Raw genomic sequence first — 15,591 nt, 5'->3', positions numbered from 1 at the left:
ACAATACAGAATAAATACAAGCCAATTATGTCGAATTTTCTCGGGATATTATTATTTACGTTACTTTCACAGATATATCACCAACGAAATCAAAGCTCTATTTTTCGTTTAGTTTTTTTTTTTGAGTATTTTTTTTCGAGTATTTTTTTTTGAGTTTCAATATATTTACTTTGGCTGAAAAAGGGGTTCATCATTTGATTTCCTTACCGAATTTCAACTACATAATCATGAATTATAATTTTTTTAAACTATACACCGTCCCAAGTCACCTATTTCATTTGAGAGTTGAGAAATCAATGCATTTTAACTTGTGTCCCAAGCCTCCCAAATCGGTGGGTGACTCGGGACAAGTATATTTTATTTTTTTTAAAATTTATATCCGAATTCTGAAGCATATAACATTATCGAATGTTTTTTTTTAACTGAATTTTGAGTAGAATCTTTCATGTGATGGATGACTAACAGAAAAATTGGTTTCCATAAATAATTTTCAATTCGATTTTGGAGTTTCAGGAAAACTGCGAATTTCGGAAATGAATTTCAATATCTTGTATCACAAAAGATTAAAAAAAAATATTAATAATAATATTCTTTATTTCTTGAGTTATACATAGTATATTAATAATAATATTCTTTATTTCTTGAGTTATACATGGTGTGGGTCTACCTTAACAAAAGAAAACTTTAAATATATTTGTTCACTCAAAGAACTCTGAAATGGAATAACTATTTCTATCCAGATCCAGACGTAATTAGACTCTCTTAGAAAACAAAAAAATTTGCATTTTGCGACTAGTGATATGTATTAAAATCGTATACAACCTATAAATTGTAAATTTTTCTGGTATTGGATATGAATAAGATTCTATTCTTGTAACTATACAAAAATGCAAATTTCAAAAATGTATATTCTCGCTAAGGTGCGTGAATTTACTCACCTTAACGATTTGAGAATTCAAATCTTTGAAAGCTGATCCACATGATTTTCCAAAAAGCTTTCCAGCAAGTATTATTTTCGTATACCGACTTCTGTAGAAGGAATAATCTTGTTGAACATCCCTAACTAACACAGTATACAGGAATTTGTGAAAAACAGCTGCTACGAAGTTTTTCACACAAAAATTCTATATATGTCCACCCAGAAGTTTTGCGTGCTCCTCAAAAGGAGTTTCTCAATCATGTGAGCTTTTCAACTTATGAAATAAAATCATGTCTAAGATTAATCTTCTTAAATATCGAGATTACCTATACTCCATTCAAATTTATTTTAGCAGTCGGTTGGCCATGAAATAATTTTCTAAATTTTTTGTAACTAGATCGGAGTAAGGTTGGCACTCATGAAATGTGGTCAATGTCATAACGCCGTTGCCACAACTAATATCAATTTTTTATCACGAAAATGCCGAAAGTGATTGAAAAAGAGAGAAGACAGGGTCCGCTCATTCATATAGTTACCCTGATATTCTGAAATCCACAATACGTCAGACGGTAAAGAGCATATATATTCACTGTAAGTGAATTTATATAATGTTTCATCCACAGATTACAGAGTGGTTTCATCTGAATCTAAACGACTCATATTTCAGCTGAATATTTCCACAATCAGAAAGGTTGTGAATAAAAAGGCTGACAAAGAATTTCCTTCTCTTGGCAGACCCAAAAAGTGGTGGCATTCGAGAATTTTGGTTTGGTTGAATTGATGCGAAACGTTACCACAGGATTTTCGATTAATGTCATCGTAGAATAAGTTCCCGTAAATTGATTTTTCTATTTTTCATTTGACTTGTCCTATACATTGTAAATACCTTAAGGTACCAATAAATATCTAATTATTATCATTATATCAATGTATAAGAGAGATCGGCCACCGAATGCGAAGCTGAGCATTTTCAGTACTAATATATAATTGACGAGCTACGAATCGAGTGACGTAACTCGTGATTTAGCATTGAAAAAGCACAGCTTCGCTCAACTGCGCATTCGGTGGCCGATCTCCCTTAAGATGAACAGCCTCAAATACGAGCCAGTTGTCCTGTTAATTGTTTATTCATGTGAAATTTTTGTTCGAAGGTGAAGTTCAGCTTGACTTGAAACTTCCTTTAATTAGTTTGACTTCCATTGATGCAAGATGATTTTTTGTTGAAGAATTCAACATTCTTGTAATTATCTGTTAATTCCTTCGAGAGATACCCATTCCCAACCACTGCATCATATGAATTTCATCTTTGGGTTAATACTTTGAAATCTACAACTGATGTAACGTATTTATACTTTAGCCAAAGTGCCAAAGAAGATAAGAACATTATCTCTCCTCAAGCTAGTGCATAATATGATATAATATACTGATCTCTAGTATTTTCCATGCAAATAACTGGATTTGGTATGCCTTCAATCAGTTTGTATAAACTTCAATTATGCTCGTCACATATTTTGCAAAGAGATTCGACATTGTGATAACATACGTAATAACAGAAACTTTTACGTAGAAAGGGCAACATAGCGTTGATTTAAAACCCAAAAATGTTTTGACAAGCGTCATAACCCCACATTTTCGTACTATGCAGAGTGAAATATGTCAAATTTCCATGGCCAACCGAGTGCTAAAATAAAAGTGAATAGAGTATACCTGTATAAGTGCATTGTCGTTGCATTGACGGGTAATGGCATTCGTTATTCCTCTGAGATTGAAGAATTGAAGATTTGTAGAATAATAAAGATCCTCATTCGTTGAAGTAAATTGGTACCACAGATAACAGTGTAGATTGGTACAATGGTTAAAAACCATTAAAAACCAGACATAGTAACGGAACTAGAAGGGGAACCACGTGCGGAAGAACACTTCCATCAGTTCAAACCAAAGCTGTCGGTGATGGTAGATTCATACCATCGCTTGGTGTCTTTGGTATCGCGATACCAAAGTTAATCCGTTCATATCGTGATAACGGCCGCTTGAAGCGCACCGCAACTTTCAAACTTCGCTCAGCCGCAAACGAACATTGTTGATAATCGCGATTTCAAATTGCCGCGAGTGGTCATTTATAAGCAATTGGCGAGTTCACAGTTTACTAACGACCAAAATGTGATGGTGTGAAGGGAAATTTCGAATATTGCCGAATGAAGCTTTTGGAACGCGGTTTGATTTGAGACATTTGGTGAAATATTTCCGAGCAATAGTGTGTTTATCGAAGTGGCCTTGTGCGGTAAATTAGCTTCCGTGAATAAGTTAGTCGATATACATAGTTTATTCGATAATTTGTCGTGGGCGATACTTTGGAATATTTTTACTACTGATAATTTATGGATACATGGAAAAATGTCGATTTTTAAGGATAACAATTGGGTGAGTAAATTTGTAATTTCAATAAAGAGTTGCAGTGTGATTTCATATTTTTAAGAGCCACCGTGTTCTCCCGAACACAAATTGATTGTGGACGCAAGAATATACTCAAAAAATAATGCACTTGGAATATAGCGACATATCGCTCGTATACATAATTTCATAGAACAATCCTAGGTACGGCTACGGCTATTTGATATTTTGTATGAATTTATGTAGGTACGCAAAATTTGAGCCTCTGAAGTTTTTGTCTTATTATCGGTTATGAAATAACATCCTATCCATAAATACATAATTACAAATAGCGGTAAAAAATTGTCATCGAGTAAGCCATGGAGTTTTGAAATTATACAGGGTGTTAATAAATTAATGGGGGTTAATGGGAATAAATTTAGAATATTTCAGAGCCTCGAAATATGACGAGAAATTGTCATGGTGACCTGTCAGGAAACGCTTCGTTGAAGAGTTACGTTGCTTCAAAGATTACTGCTTGATCATGCATTAATTGAATTTTTTCAAAATGGGGCAGTATTGATTAAATGAAATGGTGGGGATTCACATAAAATTCATTTTCTCACTCATCTCCCATAGCATCAGAGTTTCGAAATTGAATGGTCTTTTCAATTCATAATTTTTAAAGAATATTCAGAGTCTGAATGAAAGTAAAAATGGTTGTCGATTTTACTCTTCTGTAGCTATGGGGGATGCTTGAAAATTGTGCTCTATCCCTGCTATTTGCTATTTGCTATCCCTGATCCAAATTGAAAAAATTCAATAAATCAATCAATCAAGTTGCCATCTTCAAAACAGCGTAACTCTTCAACGAAGCATTCCCAGGTATGACTCCCTAGGACGTCTTATTTTGAAGCTCTGAACCTTTATCCAAATTTATTTATTTATTCTCATACAATGTATGAATAAACAGGAGACCCTCACAAGGCAAAATTTATACAAAACCCAAAGATTATACAGGGTGTTCCATCTCAAACGAGCTCCCCTTTATATTTCTTATCTTTTGACGTATATTTGAGGCTTGGACGAGAAACCCCCTAAGAAGGGATGCTTCAACCCCTCAAAAATGAAAGTGGGTAAGGGGTTGAGTGATACTTCACTTGAAAGGTCTTGGAAACCTTCTTACAACGGAAAGGATCATTTTCTATTATTTACAGATCAATGGCATTTTCAAACATTTCAAGATAAATTTCGCCATTTAAATTACCAGGAATAAACAGAGGTCCAATTAGTTTTTCATATACCGTTGGAAAGAGGTTTCCAAGACCTTCTTAGGAGGTTGCTCGTTCAGTCCTCAAATATACGTCAAAAGATGTCCCCCAAAGAAAATCATTCGACGTGTTTCGGGATATTTTCACAATCACTATGGGATAAGAAATATATAAGGGGTGGCTCGTATGAGATGGAACACCCTGTATAACATAAACTTATGATGCTTCCATGCATATGAACAGCGATCAACGAGTTGATTCTTCATTAACAATAAACAATAATTGTCCTTGCTCTAGACTTAAATGACATGAGACAGAAAAGGAATGACAATATTTGACAAATTCATTCATCGCAAAAAGGCATCTGTTCAGCACCGAATACATAGTTTCCATTAATCCTGTGACATATATTCTGTGTTCCAACCTAGCGTTTCCATAGACTTATAATACATTTATTATATATTTATTATATTATTTATAAGTCTATGAGCGTTTCGTTTTATCCATAGCGTTCGTCGTAATGCATATGAGAAAAAAATTTATTAGAAAAATTTATTTAGTTTTTGGACAAAGCTGGTGGTGATAAATTCGATGGTCACCACTTCCAAACTATACCAGATGGAAATTACGTTTATTGACAAAACAGTTCTGCCTTTGCAAGTCCTCTAACATGAAGACCCTGAAATCTTGATATATTTTTTGTTCTAGATTTATCATGAAAAATTGGAAATATATGACATTGGAAAATTGCTTTCATCTTCTTCAACGAAGAACATTCGGAATTCATACAAAAGAAAATCCTATATTCAGGGCCAAAACATACTTATTTGTCAATTTCAATCGATTTCAATTTGCTGCCCTTTAGAATTGAGTAAATAAATGGAAAAAACATATTCTTAACTTTATTCGAATGTATTCAAACAATAACTTTAACTAAAATCAAATTATTCTGTCTGTTGAAGTATTAATTAAATGTTTTCGTTTACAAAATTATGTTTTTTTACTTACAAAAAAACTTATTCAAATTTTAATTGGCCAAATAAAACCTGCCAATTATTAGAATGGAAATGATTTTTTTCGCTTTCAACTCTGGCGTTTTCCTGTGCACTTTAGCAATAGCATATAACATCTGTAGATTTAAGTAAATGATATTCAGACTCTAACACCTGCTGATATAAATATTCTCAAATGTCATGATCCGAAAGCAACCATAGTCATCCATCATTACTGAAGGTGCGGAAAGAAAGACATGATGTTGACTTTCCGTATACCTGTAGAATTATTTCATTACATTACGAATTATTGATAATTTTTGAATTTCTTTTATAAATCGTCAATTAAACCTATGTCAATAACCTTAAATTCAATTAATCCATGAATTTATCCTAACTGAATAGCACTGATTCAAATACCTCCTTCAACTTTTTTTTTCAATACTAATATTTCTATTCAGAGAGTAAAAAACTTCTGAATATACCTCAATATAAAACAATATCATATGTATCTGTGATGTATAGGAACATTAAACCACAGATTTTACTCATTTCATTAATTGTTTCAGTACTTCGCCGTAAGTGATTATTTAGCCTTCAGAGGACGTTTAGATTTTCAGATTCGTCAATAAGAACCCATACCGTAGGTGTGGCTACGCGTCTCTGATCCTGTATTGCTTGTTTTTTAAAAGCGAAAGGAAAACAGTTAATCTTTCTTGGTATAAAAAATATGTGAAATTCATATGAAAATATATTTTCTTTTTGATTTATTTTCGTTTTGGAATTTGTTGACCAGCCGCCCCTAGAAAATGGCCTGGGTTAGCCTAGTAGCCTTGATTTAGGTGCAATACTTCAGTCAACGTTATATACCATCCACGGCTATATGTCCAAACTACTAAATGTTATCGTTCAAAAGCTAGGAGGTCTTCATAAACTATTATCGCAGCAGGTACCTCAGGGCCCCAAATTATAATACTATTTACTATTACTATTATGTTGTTGTTTTCTCATTTATTGTTGAAATTTCGTGAACTTTTTGTTTTCAGAACCGTGAATATTGTTGAAATCGGCGTAATAAGAATATTTGGGCGCCCACTGCAATTTTACTATAATCATATTACAAGACCTGCATGTTTCAGCAGACAACACTTTGTTTTGGATTTAAATTGGTTTTTGCAATTATTTATCAAGAGTTATTTTGCTTCAATTACTGTTTTGCACAATCTTCCTATTTTATTTAGTTCCAGATGAATATTGCAGTTGTTAAATACTAATTTTCCAATTCAATGAGTTCTTTTTGTTAGATAACACAATTGCTCCTGAATATCACCTACCCATCAACCGTACCATGAACTGAACTCAAATTACTGAAGCAACCTAAGTACTATATTTTTATCTTGGTTACTGAAACAGAGAACCACACATGCCCATAATTTCCACACAACTTGATTCGTAGAAAATTTTTAATGATGAGGTGGATTTTTAATGCTCAATAGGTATAATATTGGTCACCTGAAAATTCTAAATGAGGTTTACTTACCAGATTAAAGATAAATGAGCATGTGGCACTCAAAATCGATTGAAATACATACATAGGTACTAAGGTGTCGAATTATAGATATTTAGTTTTATAGTTCTTTTCTTATTTGAATTGATGTTAATGTTTTTTTTATTTCGTACCAGTGCAGGAAAGTGATTGAAATGAGTGCAGGAAAGTAAAGAAAGAACGCACGAGAGTAGAACAAATAATTATTGAGTACAGACTAATGAGTCTGCATTATCTGAAAAAAGTAATGTAGCATTTTTAAATATTTGAAATATCATATTTCCTTGACACTTCTTTCAGACTAGTTATTACTTTGAAATCGCAAAGTTGCTTGATTGATTTCTTCGTTAATTTTTCAATATACATGTATATTGAAAAATGCTTCTAAAATACGTAGAGTCTGTTGTAATATTTTTTCCTCTCGTATCAAAACCAGCAAGCACCCACAGGAAAAACCGACAAGTTTTTATATTCGCTATTACCGAAACTTATCACAGGAAGCTCTCTGTTGGAAACTTTTTTCAAACAGATTGTGTACTGTGTAATTATCTATATCCTTGCAGTAGGAGTCTCTGAATTAGAATTAGAATGAATTCAGTAAATCAAAGACTGTTTTTTTTGTTGTAGATATATTCGGACAGGTTGATTAGTATTGTAAATTGCGCTCTCTTTGATAAAATAACAAATGGCAACCATAATTTTTTCATGACGATATTCTCAAATATCAAATTCCTTATTCTTTGTTGTTAAAAAGATATTTAATTAACATCAACTAATTCTGCAATGAAGGAATTTGATTCGACTCGATGGAATAATTCAGGCAGTTCAAAATGCCACTAGGTATACGTTCATCATTTTCAAATAAAAAGTTAAATAGAAATAAGTGAGTAGAGTAATACCTAGAGAAGGTTAAAGAGGATATTTTCGGTTCTTTGCCTGCTGATGTTCGACGTAGACAGCAGTGACCTGTATATTATTAAAAACCACACAAACCTAGATACTTATTTCGCAAGGATACATGAATGTGTGTTTTTTTCAAATGATTCTGTAGTAAAACGACAGTATTTAAATAGCCTTTGTCTGGATCATCCCGTGGGCGTAAAGACAGCTTATCAGCTGTGTACAATTAATTTCAACTTCTTCAAGAATTGTGAAAACCGAGGTGAAAACATTATTAATACATGGTGTTTATGAACGATTGGATATAACATTGCAGTCAGCTTTGATTTTTTCTCTGCCACTCCATACTAGCGTATACCAATTTTGAAACTGGCAGTCATTCTAATTATTGTATCGTCAATGCTTAGTACAATTTCGCGGACCTCAAGTTTCTAGAACCGTGAAATTTATTGAGATTTGCAACATCGCGATCTGCGATGTTACAACCATTCATAAAGACTCTGTGCATATTATCAGAAGTTCAACTTGGATGAAGAAATTTTTTATGCCGAGATCATTTAAGAAATGTATAGTTCAAAATATCTTTGATCAGTGAATCGACTTTAAATTAAGAATTTTGTGACATATCAATGGCATCAATTTCTTTAGCGTACCTTCCTATAATATATATACAGGGTGGCCATTTGAAAACGAAACAGACGAGATTACAGACGAAATAAATTTTTTCGATAGAAATGCTCGGACAGGTCGATTTCTGTTTCGAGGGGGACAACTTAAGATGTAGGTTACGGACGCATAGCGCTTCAACCCTTGCTACTACAACCCTCACCCCCAATTTTTGAATAGGGAAGATGGGGTGAGTGATACCTCATTTGAAAGGTATTTTTATACTGATTTCAGCACAGTAATTGTTTCTTCATTTTATGTATTAGTTCTCGAAATATTCATGCTTAAATTAATTTTTTGCGAATAATTGACATTTCGTGCTTCCGAAACACCAAAATTTCCGTACTTGTATTTGAAATTGCAAAACATCTACCACCGGGCAAATGAAGTCATACCGTACGTGTTAATGCTACTAGGGTCAGATGTTCGACTAGCTGTTTTATTCACTGAAATCATTCTCCAACTGTACGGTATCAGAACGATTTGAAGTATTGATCTAAGAAATAAGACTTTTCAAAGTAAAGTAAATAATTTATCAAAAACTCACATCAATTAATTAAATATTCAAATTGTTCACCATTAGCTTCCATATAATGAAATAAGTTTTGTTCGATACGATGGCGCACATTTTGCAGCATTTCTGGAGTGATTTGACGACATTCGTTCACTATACGTCTTCTTAAATCTTCTATGGAATCGGGCTGTGTAGAGGAAAATTTACTCTTCAAGTGGCCCCAAAGAAAGAAATCTAGTGGTGACAGATCTGGCGATCTGGCTGGCCATTCAGTGGGACCGCATGTTATTGGAAATACTGCAAATTATATCGAAGATAATTTAGATTGTGTTTCAGCAAGATTGAGCTCTTTCGCAATACGCTTTGTTTGTTCGACATCTTGATTAACACGTTGAGCGCCACAGCGGTCCGTAGGGACCGCTGATAGTCTTACTTGTAGGACCACGGCGGTCCGTAGGGACCGCTGTTTTGGAATTTACGACTACTTTTTAGTAGTATTTTTTTTCGAATTTTTATTCGAAAAAAAATTGAACAGGTGTTGTTATGGTTATAATAGGGAGATTGGACTCGACGAATTTCACCTGTACTGCCTCTGCTGTGCGTTTCTATTCTTCTGAGGACCAGAGCGGTCCCGTGGGACCGCTCATCAATATTCTTGATATCAGGCGATATTGCACTTTTAGGGAAAATCTGATCAAAGGGATTATCTGTATGACATAAGAGCAAAACAAAATATCGACAAAAAAAATTTGGCCCCACAAGAAAATATATCGATATTCTGATGGCGCTCAACGTGTTAAAGATTTCTATGTCAGTGTATTGGAGGAAGGAAGCCACAGTCATGGTTGTTTTGAAGCTCAAAATGTCGATTTTTCACAAAAAACACAAAAAAACACTACAAGTGCCATGAAAACACCACTTCATTTTCAAATACTTAGTTAAGAATATTTCGAGAACTAATGCATAAAATGAAAAAACAATTATTGTGCTGAAATCAGTATAAAAATACCTTTCAAATGAGGTATCACTCACTCCATCTTCCCTATTCGATAATTGGGGGTGAGGGTTGTAGTAGCAAGGGTTGAAGCGCTATGCGTCCGTAACCTACATCTTAAGTTGTCCCCCTCGAAACAGAAATCGACCTGTCCGAGCATTTCTATCGAAAAAATTTATTTCGTCTGTAATCTCGTCTGTTTCGTTTTCAAATGGCCACCCTGTATATATGGGCTTTTGAAGAAAAAACAACTAATGCTTACTTGGCAGTTCAATAGCGAAATCCATTAATAATAGATTGAATGCATATTGTAAACTTATAACAATCTAGATCTTTGCCAATAGAATTCGCTATTAGAGCAAAGATCCTATAATTTAGTGCAACACTAGTTTCAACAATGGAATTCACTATTAGTCAAATCTGAAAAACGAATGTTTTTTAATTTTTGTTATTTAATGATATACGTATATGATGTTCTACTATGCCTGAAAAATCTTCATTAATCTGTGTACAGTTTCGAGATTGGGTCGAATTTATCCAACAGTTCCAACAGGAATTGAAATCGAACTTTGTCGAGTCGACCTCTGAAATCTCCATTTCTATCAGAAGCAACGAACTGGAATTAAACATATGCATCTCAAGTCGAAAACCATGTATAGTTTCAAGATTTGGTTTGGACTGATCCAATAATTCCTGAGGAATTAAAATCATACTTTGTCGAATCGACCGCTGAAATCTCAATTCCTATCTGAACTATCGAACTGAAATTCAACATGTGCATCTCAATTCGAAAACTGTGTACATTTCCAGATTTGGGTGGAATTGATCCAATAGTTCCTTAGGAATTGAAATCCTACTTTGTCGAATCGACCACTGAAATCTCGATTCCTATCTGAAATATCGAACTGAAATTCAACATGTGCATCTATATTACTATATTCGAAAACTGTGTACAGTTTCGAGATTTGGGTCGAATTGATCCAACAGTTCCTTAGGAATTGAAATCGAACTTTGTCTAGTCGACCCCTGAAATCTCCATTTCTATCAGAAATTCAATTCCTAAGGAACTATTAGATCAATTCGACCCAAATCTCGAAACTGTACACAGTTTTTGAATTGAGATGCACATGTTGAATTTCAGTTCGTTGCTTCTGATAGAAATGGAGATTTCGGAGGTCGATTCGTCAAAGTTTGATTACAATTCCTAAGGAACTGTTGAAACAATTCGACCCAAATCTGGAAAATGTACAGAGTTTTCGAATTATGCACATGTTGAATTTCAGTTCGATAGTTCAGATTGGATTATTTATTTCTTCATTACTTGCAATGTAGGGCATTCTGGGCAGTATGCTTGCGGTAGTTACAAAATCAGGATCATTACACAATTTGAGGTATTGTCAAATTTTAGTGCAGAAAAGTATGTGTAGGTATTAATTATGTCCTGCATTTTTTGGAAAATTCCTTATGGTGATACGGGGGACGCTACAAATTTCTCTGAAATCCTAATATGTTTCATAATCTTTTACCGAAATGTTTGAAATCTAAATCGTGGATTGAATATTGCAATCATTTGCAACGAAACATCTTTCTGTCGAAAATGTAGTTTGGAAATACATATGCTCGAAAATTCCTTGAAATTTTATTAGGAGACCAGAGAACTTCTTCTCCCAGTCGATTCAAGTTGGTTTTAATGATGGAGAAATATGAGTTATATCGAGAAAGTAGATTGAACACGACTGATTCCATGATTTACGCTCAATTATCACAGTCCTACTTCGGATTTTTTCATCTAGAAATCCTTTATTATATTACAATCTCTCTACGCAATAACAGCCATTATTTTTCCAGTGCTTAACGGTTGATAGAATTGACGATTCTGATCGCAGAAGAAACACGAACTGATTGATGTATTCATTATTTTCCTATTTTCTTTATTCGTGAGAAAATACTAATATAATGGTAGGTTGTGAAGGATACTCAAGGATCGTTTGTTAAGATACATTGAAATATGAAAATGGAAATTTCGAATCAACTATTATAAATAACGAACGAGATAATTAATAAGCAGGTAGAATTTCAGAATGATTATCTCACAAATTTTTGAATTATATTGGGTTACAGATTTGAGACCCTTGTTTTCAATGATAGAAGTTTGTTGACAGGATGAAGGTCATGGGGCATTGAATCAAAAGCCACTTCCTTGAACAACACCGACCAGCATCGGTTTTATTTTAAAACCTTTTTCAGGGCTATATAATGAATATCATTATCTTTAATTATTTAAAGCCAGAACACCACCAAATTTTGTTAATGCCTTCTGGCTCCCTTCTCTATGGGAGTGAGTTTCTTCATTTGCAAGAAAAATTTGAAAATTGCTTTTCATGTGCCATCTTTATGGGGCTCCATCTAAGCAGGGACTGCTCAAAAAAAAATATATGAAAGGCCCCATACTATTTTACGAAAAGGAATCACCTCTCAAATTTTTTGGCAAATATTTATTTACACATTGAAAGCAGTAAATCTTAGACGAAAAAAAACCCTATTTCTGAAAAAAATTTTAGTTTTGATAGTAGACGTACGAAGACGCTCTGAGGACAAACCAACTCTTGAACAATTGTGCATGATTTTTTTGTGATCAATCACTCAGGATTTTTGTTTTGATTTTCTCACTAATAATTTGTCTACAGAAAAAGGATTATTCAAGCATTTTTCAACATCATATATGCGAAAGAACATATTTGTTGGAAATTTCGGTTCAATCCAAAATCATTTTCAATAATCGAAGCTCTGAAGTGTCATTAAATGCAATCATTAACATTTCCTAAAATACTGTGGGTTGTTTATTTGATATGTTCACCTTTTCACTTTTGCTTAATTCCACCTGCTCACCTTGACAACCTTGCCAACGTTGATTCGGATCTCGTCTTTTATAACCTAAATTACTTTCAGAATCAAAACTTCATTATTGTGGAATAAATAAATAATTAACAAGATTGACTGCCTATACGACAACAACGAAACAGGTTTAACATATTTGTATTCAATTTGATTATAGAAGTGAAAGAAAAATTTTCAATCGCATGACATTCCCTTCATTTTGCGTTTTTATTTCCATACAGTTTTTTTATAATATCACAATAACTGAAATATACTTGTATATTATGTTCCATACTGGCTCCAGAAATTATTGACATCTCAGGCGGCTGTAAAAAATCTGAATAATAAACGAAATCAATTCGAAAATATATCATCTATTTATACAAGGTGTCCCGGGATTAACTGTAGGTACATACTAATCAGATATAGAGTAGGACTACCTGAGTACGGATTGACTATAATAAATTGATTTCTGTCTTTCCCCAGAAAACTACACGGTGATTTTCGAAATTCAAGGAAATACTGAGACCATCATCAAAGCCAAACTCATTGATGGAATTTATTGAAATTTGGGATGTTATTGACGCTTTTTGAGATCCAGTCAAAGTGATATCAATCATTTCAATATTCCAGGGCCGGACTCATAAATCCTAAGAGTTCAGGGTATAACATCAATTTGTATTTCGAATTTCAAATGATTGTTTCGCTTTATAGAAAGAACCTAAATTAAGCTTCAATACGTTCTCAAAGTTGTCACACAATTCTTCTTTAATGAATTTTTGAAATTGGACAAAGTTGGAAAAATTGAATTTATTAACATGAACAGAACTGAAAAATCCTATGATTGAATATGATACGTGAAAGTATCAGTGAAAAATCATTAAGATAGTAGGCAGATTAAAAAAAACACATTTATGTTGATATCATGAATAATCTGAATAGCATGCTCGCATCAAATTCCATATACAGTGTGGAAAATTCAAATGGAATGAATTCGTTATCTTTGTTACTGTATGGGGTGGACAAAATCGATGGGATTGAATTGAATGGCAGCTCTGTAACGTGAGAGTTAGGGAACTTGACCGAACTAGTGTTTGAGTTTTTTCATTGGAACATCAAAAATTCGAAAGAAACCCATTCAGAATTTTCTGTATGGTTGAGTTAACGAAAAAAATTGTCTCTCTCTGTTATCAAACGTGAATTTGAATAAGACATTTATAGTTATTTGAATATTAATAAGAAACACCAAAACCATCTCGGTCAATTTTAGAAATCTTCTGGTCGTGAGATACTAATTTAATTGTATCCGAATATATTTGTAATTAATTCACGAATATATTTATCTCAAGTAGCATTGATTATTATTTTTCGTTGCCTTTGCTTGATTTTGACCGTCTGTTGAACTTAAGCTCCCCACAAGCTACTAGGAAACAAATGATGAGGAAATGACCCTAGGTTATTAGTATTCGACGAATAAACTTGGTGAAGACCAGAAACGTGAGCTTCTCTCTAACGTCTATGGTTTATTGGACACGGATTGAACAGTTTCATCGGCTTTCGTAATTCGTTATGTATGAAATTATGTTATATACCATATACCACATTTTGTGACATTCATCGGGACATGAAAAATTAATTGAACATTTTTCATATTTCAAGTTTCATGATTTCTGCCCAAATAATTTAGAAAAAGTAAATTTTATTTTCCCCCACATACTTCTAAAGGAGGATGATTAGGTATATCATCAGGTTAGAAAAATCCCACTCATTTTCAGATCAAATATAAGTAGTTATAGAATCTATACATTCTTCTATATCTATCGATATCTATAAAATATAAGTATATTCAGCTGTTGTATGCAGAATGGAGGTAGAAGCCAAGCTTAGTGTGAATGAATTATTACTAAAGAAATGAGGGGCAATTACTCGTCTAGAAATACTGTGGGTCTTTCGAGTAATTCTTTTTTTAACAGCTCCTGCTTAGATACAGCCTCCTAAGGATGGCACCTGAAATTTTTTTTTTCTTAGAAACTAGAACACTGACAGGAATCAAATTAAGCAGACATTCTATGCCATCAAAAAAATTCTGCTGTAGTTCCCTTTAATGTCTGCTTGATATCCGCCTTCTTGGTGGATTTGAGTTCGAAGATAATGTTAACCTCACGCTACGTTCTGCTTGATGAATTATTTTTTTCACAAAAACCTTAACTTTTAGAAAGAAATTACATGAGACCTTAGTCGTTCAAAACGAATCAAGTTAACAAAAATTTATTTTCCCTACTAGCGTTTCGAAAGTATTACTTTCCACACGTATTGACGTTCGGAAAGTATGTAGTACTTTTCCAAAATCGTGCGGAAAAAAGTCCTGCTATTCACTTTCCGCATAACGTCAGTTTCAAGACGATAAGTCTACCGCATGAAAGTGTTTCATTTACGTTAGTAGGAAATAGTTAATTTCCTATCAAGTGCGGAAAGTGATACTTTCCCGCACGAAACTGCCGTTGCGGGTAAGCAGTTGAGTGCGGGCAAGACACTTTCCGCA

The sequence above is a fragment of the Coccinella septempunctata genome, chromosome 4, assembly GCF_907165205.1.
Source record: "Coccinella septempunctata chromosome 4, icCocSept1.1, whole genome shotgun sequence".
NCBI lineage: Eukaryota > Metazoa > Arthropoda > Insecta > Coleoptera > Coccinellidae > Coccinella > Coccinella septempunctata.
Note: the sequence above shows the minus strand (reverse complement) of the source record.